Source organism: Cornus florida, unplaced genomic scaffold, assembly GCF_030987335.1.
Source record: "Cornus florida cultivar Cherokee Brave unplaced genomic scaffold, ASM3098733v1 CherokeeBrave_3.0.0_Hap2_Chr08, whole genome shotgun sequence".
In the NCBI taxonomy this organism is placed as follows: Eukaryota; Viridiplantae; Streptophyta; class Magnoliopsida; order Cornales; family Cornaceae; genus Cornus; species Cornus florida.
The window spans coordinates 66666366-66678778 of record NW_026775578.1 but is presented as its reverse complement, the minus strand read 5'-3'; positions in this window follow the sequence as shown (position 1 = coordinate 66678778).

The following is a 12413-nucleotide window of genomic DNA, read 5'->3' as shown; positions in this document are numbered from 1 at the left end:
ATATTTAGTAAGTAAAAGACGATGATACATGGATTTGGTACTGTAAAATCCACAAACAAATCTCTTCTCATTTTCTCTTGAGTTCACCATTGTATTCAACCTTCTATATTTTAGTAGTTAACAAGAGGGATTTGGATTCTCTAAGTTAAAACTACTTTAAGTTATCCTATGATAAATTCTCTATGAATTAACACGTGACATTTAAGATATATCTATGGCCTATGGTAAACCACTTCAGTTAATTTAATACTCCCTCCGTCCAAATTTAGTTCTCCATCGTTCCTTTTGTGGTTGTCCCGAGTTGTCCACTTAAAATTTTTAAATAACATATTACACATCTTTTCATAAAATACCCTTAAAGGCTTACAAAATTTCAAACTTGTTATATATATATATATATATATACTCAAACTTGAAAGGGTAACTTAATAATTTTTAAAGGAGACAATGAAATAATTACATGTCCCTTTATAAAGTTCTACACTCTAAAAGTGACATCTAATATGAGAGAGAGGAAGTAAAAGTTATCAAACTGTGCACCATTTTAAGATAAGGTAAATCTTTTTGGAAAAAATATTGCTCCGTATCTCTCTTCTCATTCATTCTCATTTCAAACATTTCAGCGAAACTGGTTTCTGTTTCTTTCTCTCTTAACCAGAACACCACTTTCACGACAATTGATTCCATTGGTCCGATTTCGTCCGATTTCGAACTAGATTCCAAACTCTACAGGCACAAGTTGTAACGACCTACTCCACCACATGGTATGATATTGTCCGTTTTGGGCCGAGCCCGCACGGTTTTGCTCTTGGGTTTCACCCCAAAAGGCCTCATACCAATTGGAGGTGACACACTTACATATAAGCACTTCACCTTTCCTCTACCCAGGCGATGTGGGACTGTGCACCCGTAGCTCGCCAGTGTGGTAGCCTGACAATGTCTCTCGCACCCGCCCACGGCACACCCGCCCACAAGGTCGTCACAATCCACCCCCCTTGGAGACCCGACGTCCCCGTCGGCACACTTCCGGCTGGGTCAGGCTCTGATACCATTTATAACGACCCACTCCACCACATGGTATGATATTGTCCGCTTTGGGCCTGAGCCCGCACGGTTATGCTCTTGGGCTTCACCCCAAAAGGCCTCATACCAATTGGAGGTGACACACTTACATATAAGCACTTCACCTTTCCTCTACCCAAGCGATGTGGGACTGTGCACCCGTAGCTCGCCAGTGTGGTAGCCTGACAGTGTTTCTCGCACCCGCCCACGGCACACCTGCCCACAAGGTCGTCACACAAGTTATTCAATCTAAACTAAAATCTGAGATTTTGATTTCATTTTTGAACCTTTTTTTGTTCCCTGAAAGCCTCTGAAATCCAAATTGCAAGATCGTGTAAATGAACATTATTTTTTTCCGTGAAATAACTCGCAATAGTGGAAATAAGCAAGAAGAGAGAAAGTGAGCGATCTTTTTTTGAAAAATATGAGAGAGTGCGTATAGTTAACATTGCTAAGCTATTGTAATGCTTTCTTATTTTAAAACGATGTAATTTCCTAACTTTTATTAAATTAGCTGGAGTGATTTAAATAGATTTATCTTAAATGTGCGGTAGAGTATTCAATTTAGGATGACTTAGAGGAGTTTTAAATTAGAGGATCCAAGTCCTAGCAATGATCCCAAATTACAGGTGTGACAAATACTTCTGCTGTTTAAAAATTCCCGGCATTCTCAATTTAAGAGTGTTGCGGTGTTGCATTTCAATGCCCTATTGCAATTAAATTAAAAAAAGCAACAAACAATGCGACTGCAATAATATTGAAAATATGTTGCATTGTCAATTTAAGAGTGTTGCAGTGTTGCATTTTGATATAATATATATATATATATATCTTCTCTTGGCAAGTAAATTCTTGCACATATTTTCCACCTCTCTCGTAGACAAAATTAACAAATATATATATATATATAGGGAGGCGATATTCATAATCCACTTTTCTACAGCTGCCCTACACTTTTATTTTGTCTGTAAGTAAGTGACAAAAAAAGTCCCTAAACTAACTAATGTATCATCTTTTATTTTATTATACCCTAACTACCCTTTGCATTGTAAACTTTCTTTTTTCCCTTTTGGAAAATTATACTTAATTATTTGAAGTTATTTTAAGAACTTAAAATACCTAAATAAATCATTAAAAGGAAGGGACCATTACTGTTCCATTTTTCTTAAATCCTAGTTTAAATTTGGTATTATTTATAGTTTTTACTTTTCATGTATTGATGATGGATAATAATCAAACATGGACTTATGAATAAGAAAGAAAAAAGGATAATAATCAAACATGGACTTGTGATACAGAAAGAAAAGAAGAGAGATTTGTGATGGATCACTCTTAGTTGATTTTAAACACCATAAAAATAAAAAAAATAAAAAAAATAAAAAAATAAAAAAATAAAAAGAAAAAAGTAGTCAATTAAGTATAATTTTCCCCAAAAAAAAAAACATTATGTTCTGTTAGTCGGGTTTAGTTTTTCCATTGATTTTGGTTTCATTCTCTTCCTTATTTTTCCTTCATTCGTTCTTGTGATTTTGGTTTCATCCCTTATTCTTTTTAATTGAATTTTTGAAGGAAATAATACGGTTTCCTTGGATTGGCCTACAATACCAAAAAAATAAAAATAAATTATTATCACCATTATCATCGATGGAGTTGAATGACTCATGAAGATTTGATAATTTATCCATGCTTCCCGTACTAACAAGATCAATTAGAATATGACTCATGAAGATTTGATATTTCATCTATACTTCCCGTAGTAACAAGATCGATTACTTTGTTCAACTCCACCATGTCTTCATGTGTAAGATTTTCCATAAGTTCTATTGTTACTTACAAAGATCAATACTAAATCATAAGGAGAAGAGATATTTAATTGAAAGAATTGACGGAGAACCCAAAAGGTTAATGAGGCAGATTTCTTTCCATAATTTGTGGTATTTGAAAAGAAATAATTATTTATTTATAAAATTAAAGATAGAAGTGTCATTTCCTTTAAAAGTGTAGTGTAATTATAGAGAAGTACTCAGTTTCCTGTAGCTCTTCTTCTGTTTTGGGTCATTTTTCTAGAAATTTATTCTTTTTTAAAATTTTGTTCTATTTTGGGAACGTTCAAATTTAAACCAACTGAGGACTCGTGAAGTGATTATTAATTCATTAAATTATAGATATGTTGTATATGCAAGTTGGTATGTATATATTAGAAGTTTTGTAAATATAAATTTAACTAAATCCTCAACTTTTTTACCATTCACTAGACCAATCATGAGAGAGTAACTGGATAGCATTTTCTTCCGCTAGACTCTACATAGTACATACTGTGATGACCTTGTGGGCGGGTGTGTTGTGGGCGGGTGCAAGAGACACTGTCAGGCTATCACACTGGCGAGCTACGGATGCACAAGTCCCACATCGCCTGGGTAGAGGAAAGGTGAAGTGCTTATATGTAAGTGCATCATCTCCAGTTGGTATGAGGCCTTTTGGGGTGAAGCTCAAGAGCAAAACCGTGCGGGTTCAGGCCCAAAGCGGACAGTATCATACCATGTGGTGGAGTGAGTCGTTACAAATGGTATCAGAGCCTGACCCAGCCGGAAGTGTGCCGACGGGGACGTCGGGCCTCCAAGGGGGGTGGATTGTGATGACCTTGTGGGTGGGTATGCCGTGGGCGAGTGCAAGAGACACTGTCAGGCTACCACACTGGCGAGCTACGGGTGCACAAGTCCCACATCGCTTGGGTAGAGGAAAGGTGAAGTGCTTATATGTAAATGCAACATCTCCAATTGGTATGAGACCTTTTGGGGTAAAGCCGAAGAGCAAAACCGTGCAGGCTCAGGCCCAAAGCGGACAATATCATAACATGTGGTGGAGTGGGTCGTTACACATACAATGAGTTGTATCAAGAATTTGAAAATTACACTATTGTCACCGAGATGTCAGTGCAGTAATGTTGCCAATTGGTACATTGTGTGGCAAACTCTTTACATTGACTTTTTGAAAGAGATTTATCTTGGAAAAACAAACAATATAAGAAAACATACATTTTAATTTTGGTATAGTATTCAAAATCTAAGTATAATATTTAAAAAATTATAGCGTTTCAAATTGACTTTTGAACATTTTTTTAATTTTTTTTAATTTTTAATTTTTTGAAACTCCAACATGATAAGGAAGGACATTTGTTTTGCAACAAAGTACAAGAGGAAAAAGCGCTGCTAGATTGTATAGAAATCAAGGGCTCTTTCATACTCAAAAAAAAAAATCTCATTTTATCCATGAAAGAATACAACATGTGGATGAAAATATGAAAAGCACAATCACAAGACTTTTTTCCTGGCTGGTGGATTGAGCATCAAAGCTTAGTTTTGCATCTTTATACATTTTCTAAATAATATATGCAAGACATAAATTAAAGGACTATTTTTTTATATATATAAAAAGAGTAAATCAAATTATATTCCTTAAAACTTTATCATATTCCTTCTCTAATTTTCCTATAAAAATCATGAGTTTATTTATTGTTGACTTGTATTCTTTGAAGCAAGAAAACAATAGAAAAAAATAACTGATTTGAAAGCTTTTTGGTGTATAATAGAAATTTATTAATTGATATGAAGGGTCCGTGGTCGGAAGAAAAACAAAATATTCCAAAGGTATTTTGACACGTGATAATACTCCTAATTAAATTTTTTTATTTTTTATAAATAAAGAAATAGAGTTTTTCATGATAAATGATATTTTTTTTATTAGGAGTGATAGCACATGTTAAAATACCCGAATTTTTAAAATTTTAGATACAGATTGGATAAAATTTAGAAGAAAAAAAAAAAAAAAAAAAAAAAGATCTATATATTGTATGTGGATATAAAATAAGAAAAGTCAGTCAAATTATGGACTCAGGAAAGTTGAAGAACATGAATTATTCATGGTCATATTATTTTTTCCAATAATTAGTGGGCCTAAATCTTGGACTGCAATAGCACCTCTTTTATATATAGTATAAAAGATATGCAAGTCCATCGATTAACGCCTCTTTATTAGACTTCTCAAAATTTCATGCATGCCATTGGAATCTGATTAAGTGATTAAAAAGCAAACATTAGGGGAGAGTTGGGAGTACTTATAAACTGAGAATGCACGTGCTCCCTCTGATAACGTACTCAAACACTGAATGACAATGTTGAACTGAGAATGTCACTTGTTTTAACTGATAATGTTAAAACAAGAGTTTAAATTTTTTTAAAAAAAATCTCTAACTCGTAAATTTTCATTAGTAAAATAACTAAAATTATAATCTAAACACTGATACACTATTCAAACACTAAATGGACTATGTAAATAGAGAAAAATGATTTTTAAAAATTCAATTACTTTTGTGATGAGTCATATCTTTTGGAAATTAAAAAAATAGACTTGTATAAAGCGAAATAATGTGACTTTTGGATGAGTCTAATTTTTTGGAATTGATTTACAAAAATGAGAAAGGAATTTGTAGCATTAGAGATCTTATAAATCATGAGAATCATCTAATAATGATGTTGTGTATCAAATACCGCAAATGTAATAATTTAATCTACGAAATTTTGAGAAGTTCAGCGAATTGTAAAGGAATATAATTAATCAGTTAATCAATTAATTGGCCACCAAATTTGATTCTACTAAGTATCTTGAAACTAGCCTTGGAGAAGAACATATATAATTTTTTGAATTAATTCAAATATCATTACCAAAGTGTAGCACTGCATTCACAAGAACTGAAACATACCTTTCCAAAAAATAGGATTTTGTGATTTGATTTGTTGCACACAAATCAAAAATGTGTTCCCTCTTAAATGGTTCGAAGTTGTATGTGGAGTAAGAAAACCTCTAACATTTTTTTCCTATGGGTAGAATTTTTTGCCATATAGAGTAAAAAGAGCAAGAGAAATGAAAGAAATTGAATGTATTGCAGTGTACCCGTCTTATATATAGTTGAAGCAATACTTTAATTTCTTCTACCATTTGAAATAGAATTAGCGTTAAATGGTTCGGATTTTGGGCACGCCAGAGGGATTGTGGAAATCAAGACACTCTTTTACATTTGAAACTTTTTAAGGTTGTTTTGGAGTGATGCAACTCTTTGATAATACAACTCGAAAAGCTACGGGAATTAATTAAGACACCTATTTTAAGAAAACATGAAAAGTCACTTTTTTAATAATAAAATTTTAAATAATTAAAAGCGTTGAAATCCTAGAAGGTGTAACGGTTAGGAATAAAAAAGACTTCATGGTAATCTTAGTTGGCAAGAAACTTAAAATATATAAACTACGTATTTATTTTAGACTGGGAGTATCTTAAAAGGTGTGACGTTTAGAAATATAAAAACATAAATTAGAACATCACAAGTCACGCAATAATATTTTTTTTTAATATTCAGGAAAAAAAAAATAATAATATTTTTTTAATTAAATTAAGTGTTTTAAAATTATATAAATTTTATAAATTGAATACATTTTTATAGGGTATATATATATATATATATATATATTCTGGTAACTCATTTGATTAAAACCATTGTTCTTAGAGACGGTATCTGGCGGAGCCCTATCGGACATAAGAATGGAGATCATGTAATGGTGTTCCAAAATTTTTTATAAATTAATGTTTTAATAGTCTATGCTTAGGAAAGATGGATTGTTTGCAAAATTAGTTAAAGTAGTTAAAGTAAGTAGGTAGATAGTCCATGTTAACCGCAAATAGGTTATAGTTAACTGAAATTTATAAAACATCGTTCTTAAAACTGAATTAAACGAATGTTATTGACTTCAGAATTACTACCAATCTTTGTTCAAGGGCTGTTAGTAGAACACAAACACTCCACGAATGTTTTGTCCCCTTTGTAGCATGACCAAATTCTTCCTCCTTCAAATCTAAATTTTGAGAAGGTAAAAACAAATCCTACTTTGTTGAACAACATATGTACGAATCTTCAGGTTGCTTGAACTCCGATCCAAATAAGAACATCAACATAAATTACTTATATTTTTAAGTGTGTGCTCTCAAATTGAAAATACAAAACACTCAAAATAATTCTCAAGAAGGCTTTCTCAAAAGTTACTGAAAATTAATTTCTAAAGCCATGAAAACCCTAGAGAAGAAAGTTTTATATAGATGTTAAAGAGACCTAAATATACTTGGAAGACAAGTTTGATTCGTGCAAAAACTATAGGATTTTGTATGCCCTGACATAGCAAATTTGATGAGTTGAGGAAGACATTTTGTCTTTATATAAATCTGTGGTTCATTCGATGGTTTATATATTATTGGTGAATAATGTGTATTGGTCGATTCGGTATTTAAAACGAGGTATCCACTTGACTACACAAGTAATTTATAGGTATATGAAGGTGTTCATATTCAGGATATATAAATTGCAAAAATTGCATTATCATAAATGGTTCATGTTTGGTTATAAATGATTGACTCATTATTAATTAAGAGATGAACTAGATCTAGGGATATGATAAGCAAATTTTGAGATCCGTCGCAACAATCTGCTCCTTATCACCGTCATGGCAAGTGACTCTCAAGCATAAGAGAGGCATAGACTCTTGTACTGATTGATAATTACTTTGATTTTTTAGCAGTACCGGTAGGGTCTAATGACCAGTACTTTGGGTAATCATTAATTAATAACATTGGAATATACTCTCAAGATTTGCGACAATGCTATCGCATTTATTTTGACTTGATTAATTTGATCACGAGAAATTTGAGGGCGCCGCCGTAGTTTAGATGAAATAGTTTTTATATATTTATTTATTATTTTTTCAAATAAGTGCTTTACATGATCAAGTGAAAAATAATCAGGAGTTAAAATAAATGAAATAATTTATGGGTCAGATTGATGACTATTACAATCCGATAGCTATATTAAACATAAATGAATCATTACATAAATTGACTTTGTAGAAATCACTATTCTAAATGGAGAGCAATTAATTCTACATAATGGTATTCGAATTAATTAATGGATTAATTGAATTGAGTCAAAAGAGGTTAACTGCGTCAATTATTAGTCTATTGGTGCCATGAAAAAAAGTGAACCCAAAAGATTCCCACCGATAGACCCACTAATATATTCAATCCCCATGAGAAAAGTAAAATACAAGTAAAATTGTATTGGTTGATAGGGGCACCCCATGTGCTATGTTAAATTGATTCAGCCACTCTAAATTGGTTATAAGAATTGATTTTTCCACTTCAAGAAACCAATATAAAAAGCGAGTTGTCTCACGCTATACATAAGAAAACAATTGGAAAGGTAATTGTAGATAGAGAGAGAGTGTGTAACATATATAAGAGAACAATTGGAAAGGTAATTGTAGAGAGAGAAAGAGTGTGGAACAATTGGAAAGGTAATTGTATAGAGAGAGAGTGTGTGTTTCTCTATATATTACCACTGTCATTTAAACTCTAGGGTTTCTTTTACATCTCTTTATATTACCATCAATGGCTTGATGGAAATTCATTGAAGAGGTTATATGGGTGATTCTTGATTGTTAATTTCACCATTGGAGGCTCGGATCTTTAAGTTCCACCATTAGAGGCTTGGATCAAAGCTTTGTTGGGCTCAAGTTAAAATCTACAATTTCAGAGGATTGATTTAGTGATTTACTAAAATCACTATGGTGAGCATTCATCTATTGTTATATATTGTTACCCAAGAATTGACTCGAAGGGGGGGGGGGGGTGAATGGAGTCAATTGCCAATTTTCGCAATTTATAAAATTACAATTTCTAATCAATAATATTGTTATATACTTAAACAAAATCAGTAGATTAATATAGCGCAAGCAGTGGCTAATTTTTAGTTTATACAATTCCAATTTTCAACACAATATGCAAATTTCAGTTGTGTAGAAATATGCTAAGCAAATTCAGTAAATAGCCATAAACTAAAATGTAAAGAGTAGGGATAGAGAAATTACAAACATGGACATGACGATTTTAGCGAGGTTCTAAAACTCCTACTCCTCGGCTCAAGATCCCTCTTGAGACTTCCCAATCCACTATGGTTTCTCCTTATGGGTGGAGAGCAAACTTTTATGATAAGCTCTGAAAAGTGTGCATTTAAACCCCTTAAGTTTGAATGTTCTAGGACCTTATTCTATCTTATTTTACCGTTTTAGTCTAATTTTATGTTATGTCCCTTTTCAGGCACTTATCCCCAAAATAAGTCAATTCAGCTGAGTTAGAGCATAAAAGAAGCAATCTCAAGCTTAGTGGAAGAAAGAAGCAAAGTGTTGAAAAGAAACCCTCTTCGATCGATCGAACCAATATCCGATCGATCAAACTGTGATCATTCCAACCATGCCATGATGGATCGAGCCTTTTGTCCTTATCTACAGGAAATTTCCCTTTTCGATCGATCCAACATCTCCTTCGATCGATCGAACATTTTTGATCTTATCCTCACCTACCACTTTTGTCCTTTTCTCAAAAATATCCCAAAAATATCTCAGCTTTGTCATTATTCAAAAAGGCGTCGCCATAGTTCGATCAATCCAAACACCCTTGTGATTGATCGAACTGCCTCAAGTGCGTGAAAAACAAAATTCCAGCCAACTTAAAGGTGTGCTCGTGATGCAATCATTTGGAGGCCCTAGTGCACGAGGTTTGACCATTGGGTGTGACATTTGAGCTACCTATATAAGGATTTTGGCTATTTTGAGTAGATATACAATAAAGAGGCTAGAGATTAGGGAGAGATATACACTATTTGGGAAAGTTCTTCCACTCATCTAGGGTTTCTACCAAAAAGAGGAGGATCATTTCTACCATGGAGATAGCCTTTGAGGGTTGGATGACAACATCAATGAGTGGCTAAACCATTCTCTTGGGGCTAGAGATAGCCCTAAGTATGCCTCCTAAACTTTGATGTTTTGTAATTAAAGAGGATTTGTGTTGTAATTCTTGTCTTGATATCTTATATATATATGAATCTTTTTCCTACAATGATTTGTGTTGCTTAATACTTCCAATTGATCATTTAATTCTATCCATATGTCTATGTATGCTAGAATGAATGTTCATGTGTTTGTTTCTAGATTTTATGACATTGATGCATGTCTATGTGTGTTGATATTATGAATCTAGTGATGGTCAAGGCATGGTGCTTAAATAGATTACTCTTGTGGTTTGTTTGATGGTACATACTTATTTCTTGATGGATTGTGCCTCCTCCTTAGTTTAACTAATTTAATTTTCATGTCACTAGCTTAGTTGTAGTGTAATTGCCTTACTTTCTTAGATAGGAGGACAATTCATGCTAGTTGTTTGATGTTCCATGCTTATGAATGCAAATATTATATTCCTCTAATTTAATGAGTGTGCATTAATTGTGGACTTATGGAAGGATTAATGGCTTAATTTGATATGTTGTGCTATTCACTATATTGGCTAGAAAATGTATGCTTACTTGGCCATCCATACTTAATATTCAATTAATGGCACACACTTCCATTTACAACACATAATCCCCCTAATCTATCAAATATTGAATGTCTAGGAAGGTAATGCTTAGTAGTGAACTCTATAACCCAAAACTCCTCTCTCATATTCTCTACACCCCATACTTACTTTAGTTATTCTACATTGTATTTGTTTAGTTTGAATCACAGTTTAAGTCCACAGCCAACCATCTTTTGATCATTCAACCTACTAATCCAACATTGATTTCCAATTAAAAATACGCCTCATTTCCCTTGGGATGATCCCTACTTGCTCTAGCTACATTAGTTAGTAGTGGTAGTGGTATTCAATAAATTTAAACTTGGCCACACTACACATATTTGGTAGCGTAATTGCTTTGTTGACGTACGCACGGCACCACCACTTTACATGAAGCAACTCCTTGCTTCACCTTACTAAGAGACAACCTCTCTTAGTCTTCCTTTGGGTCACACCAACCCGGTGAGTCAAACCAACCCTTATAGTAGATAGTAACAAGAATAATGAAGTACAAGAAATCTCTCAAAGATAGATGTACAAGTTTTAACTCACAACTAGAGTAGGTATGAATATAAATGAAGCTCAATACTCTATAAATGAAATGAATGAGATGAGGCGATATAAGTGAAGAATATAAGCTTTTATAATCTCTCAAGTATATAATAGAACACAAACTCTATAAAGATTCAAACAAGAGCAAAAACCCTTTGAATGCTTAATTGAATCTCTCAAAATAGTATATGAGTGAATGAGAGAGTTGAAGAGAAGATGAGAACAAAAGCTCTATTTGCAATGTAATGTCACTTAAATGGTGTGTATATTATGCTTAGACATTCCCTTGGTATTTATAGAGGTTTTAGAAGCTGAAAAATGATGCAAGAGGTGGACAATTCGAATATTAAACTAAATAGCCGTTTGGGGGCAAAATAGTAAAGTCCCATGAAATCAAATGGTCAAAATAGCCTTTAGATTCAATTTTGGGCACATGGAGTCAGCTCCGTTTTGAACGGAGTTGGCTCTATTTCATTTGAGAGGCGGCTCCATGCCCCATGGAGGTGGCTCTACACTAGTGGAGGCGGCTCCCAAAAATGGGAGGCGGCTCTACTCCTAGAAGTGTGATTTTTGTGCCGAATTTTGCTACTGGACATAAAGGAGTCGGCTCAACTCTTCATAGAGGCGGCTCTACTTCAGTGGAGGCGGCTCTACTCTTGGAAATATGCTTCTTGAGCTAAAATTGCTATTAGAGAGAAAAAAAACATGACTTCAAATGGACATAACTTAGTCTATTTAACTCCAAATGAGGTGAAATTTGAGTCTAACTTTATTGCCTTAAAGTCAAATTTATAATGCCGCCAGCCTTACTCAAGCATTCCAACCACATAAATGGTTATGGCTATTTTAGTGTAACCTGGTCAGAAATTTCGCAGACCAGAAACATGCATTTTGTGATGGTCATATTTCAGTCAATTCAAATCCAATTAAGGTGAAATTTGAGTCTAAATTCAAGGGCTTGAAGTCAGCTTTCTAATCCAACCGGCCTTACTTAAAAAATCCAATTACAAAAATAGTTATAGTAGTTTTAGTACAGGCTGGTCTAAAAATTTTCTAGGCTAAAAATTACTTCTTATGAGATAGCCAACTTTCTAACACCTAGGAATTTGATATATGGTTTAATTCAGTTCAAGTCCAGTTTCTAAGGGTCTAGGGACGTATAAGGATGATAAATATCAATTGCATTGTATCCTAGAGTCATTTACCAAATTATGTTAACAAAGGCTTTAAAGATGAAATATAAAGTTCAATGCCTTTTCCTTTACTTTCTAAAGACCAAAATAAATCATATAATTAGTGTGTATGGTCCT